We start from the raw sequence: 2,719 nt of genomic DNA, 5'->3' as shown, positions 1-2,719 counted from the left end.
ATATTGTATCGCCATTTCATCATACTGTCAGTAGTTTTCCAGACATTAGACTGTGAGGAAATAAGTTGAAAACATCTCCGAAAGTGGCTCCATGTAAATTACTTAAAGAAGGGTTCCCACAGCCAATCAAGGTTATGTAGTTGTCTCCCAGCCAAAGCAGACTGTTTTCTAACACCATGCCTATTTTCATGTATTTTTCTACTTTGTTTCAGTTGCTCATTGTCATGTGCAATTAAGCCTTAACAGTCAGGTTTGGAGATAACAATTTTAACCCATCACTACAGAGAACTCTTTTTTTCTTATTCAAATGGAATCCTTTATCATTACCTTAATAAGGCACACACCCCTGAACACAATGGGCAATTTAGCACAGCCAATTCACCTGACCTGCACATTTTTAGACTGTGGGAGGAAATCTAGACAGACATGGGGAGAATGTGCAAACGCTACACAGACAGTCGCCCGAGGCTGGAATCGAACCTGGGTCTCTAGTGCTGTGAGGCAGCAATGCTGACCACTGAGCCACTGTACCACTCAAAATGCCACTCTGAAAGATGGCTCTCCCTCAGTATTACATTTGCTTAGATTTTGTGGAGTGGGATTTAACCCACAATCTTAAAATGTCTAAGAGTATTCAGTCTCTTTAAGTGCATATATGCAATTATTTTAAAACAAAATTTTCATTTCAAAATCTTAGTATCCATTGACCAGTGTGGCTGATTAGATTACTTACAGTGTGGAAACAGGCCCTTCGGCCCAACAAGTCCACACCGCCCCGCCGAAGCGCAACCCACCCATACCCCTACCTTTACCCCTTACCTAACACTATGGACAATTTAGCATGGCCAATTCACCTAACCTGCACATCTTTGGATTGTGAGAGGAAACCGGAGCACCCGGAGGAAACCCACGCAGACACGGGGAGAATGTGCAGACTCCACACAGTTAGTTGCCTGAGGAGGGAATTGAACCCGGGTCTCTGGCGCTGTGAGGCAGCAGTGCTAACCACTGTGCCACCGTGCCACCCACAATTATTAGATTATTAGATTTAATTCTTCTATTAGTTTTGAGTGAATTATAGCTACTTTATTTTTTAAGTGCCAGTTCCATAATCTAATTTCTCATTATGAGCCTATATTGCTTTCTTTTGTCCAAAACTATAAAATAAGTGCACATCACATGCTTCTTTTACAGCAATTTCAATTCTCAAAAACACTGGACAGGTAGCAATGCTCTTAAATGTCTCAGGTAAGTTGATGACTTTAGGACTATAATTCTAGCGTAGAGATACAGGAGCAGTTATAATTATGTAGGATTATAGAATCCCCAAAGTGTGGAAGCAGACCATTCAGCTCATCAATTCCACAATGAATCCCTGAAGAGCACCCCACCCAGACCCATTCCCCTACCCTGTCCCTGTGACCCTGTACTTCCATGGCTAATCCATCTAGCCTGCACATCCCAGCATATGCAATTCTCACTTTCTCCTAATTACAGGCAATTTACCTAACCTGCAAATCTTTGGATTGTGTGAGGAAACCAGAGCACCCAGAGAAAATCCACACAGACATGGAAAGAACATCTGTCAGGTTTGTACGGTCACCCAAGGGTGGAGTCAAACCCAGGTCCCTGGTGCTGTGAAGCAGCAGTGCTAACCGTTGTGCCACTGTATCACCCTTAGTTTTGTAATGTTTCTTACTGCAAAAAAAATGCGTATGCAGAATGCCCAAAATGCCACTGAATCCAACAGAAAGATCATAAAGAAGTCAGTCAAATCTACCTTCATGCACACACCATCCCCTATAACAGGACAGCAGGGGCTCTGATTTGTAATGCAAAATTTACTCAGTTATACATCTTGATCTAAAACAGTAAATGCTTAAGACATATAAATGCAACAATATTATTTTATTCAGCAATGCCTAAACAGTGACATCCACTGCATCAAGATGTAGGAGAATTGAGTGACAGTCAGAGGAAACACAGGACCAACACTGTCAAAGTCTCTCCAATTTTCTTGCATGATGTTGGAGAATCCACAACTACCAACTGTGAAGCTGCAGCTCTTGGTTACCATGCAACCCTAAATTCTGATTTTTTTAATCTGCCACAGTGGGATTTGAACCCAGATCTCCTAAGTGTTACTTAGATCTCTAGATTAACTGCTCCACAATAATACCACTAGGCCATTGTCTGCCCAGCTATTTCAAGGCTATGGTGAGCTGACTTTTCATCTTTCTTACTCACCAAGTACTTTCTTATTGTCAGTTTTATTTCATCTTACCAGTTGAGAATTATAATACTGGACGTCAGCCTGGATAAACTCTATAATACAGTGCCTGTAACTTCAGTATCAATTGGCTATAAAGATGATTAACAGCTGCATTTCAAGTGCAGTACTTCATGAGCCTTACCATCCATAATTATCAAATTCCACACTTCAGCTACCTCACTGTGAAAAGGTGAATGGTTTCCTTTGCATAGCCAGGTCACAGTGAAGTTACACTCTTTCATTATTTCAGACTGACATTTTATATTTGATTTATCACATTAAGGGATTTGAAATAAGACTCTGGAAATATTAATGGTGCAATTTGGACAGAGATGTCCTTTGAAAATCATGAGGGCCACATTCGCAGCTTTGTAATTTATAATAACCTGCAATATTGCTGACACTAAATCAAAAGATTCATTGTTTCCTAACTGAAGGAATATGACC

The 2,719-nt window shown here is 40.8% G+C and overlaps 1 non-coding gene across 1 annotated transcript; it reads right to left on the bottom strand.

Annotated features, from left to right (window-relative positions):
* Positions 1–1,947: 1,947 nt before the first annotated feature.
* Positions 1,948–2,081, bottom strand: LOC122539763. Its single transcript, XR_006309178.1, has one exon. It is a non-coding gene; the product is annotated as a small nucleolar RNA SNORA44 (small nucleolar RNA).
* Positions 2,082–2,719: the final 638 nt, after the last annotated feature.

The sequence above is a fragment of the Chiloscyllium plagiosum genome, chromosome 2 (genome assembly GCF_004010195.1).
Source record: "Chiloscyllium plagiosum isolate BGI_BamShark_2017 chromosome 2, ASM401019v2, whole genome shotgun sequence".
Taxonomy (NCBI): domain Eukaryota; kingdom Metazoa; phylum Chordata; class Chondrichthyes; order Orectolobiformes; family Hemiscylliidae; genus Chiloscyllium; species Chiloscyllium plagiosum.
This window is presented reverse-complemented; position numbering and strand designations above follow the sequence as displayed.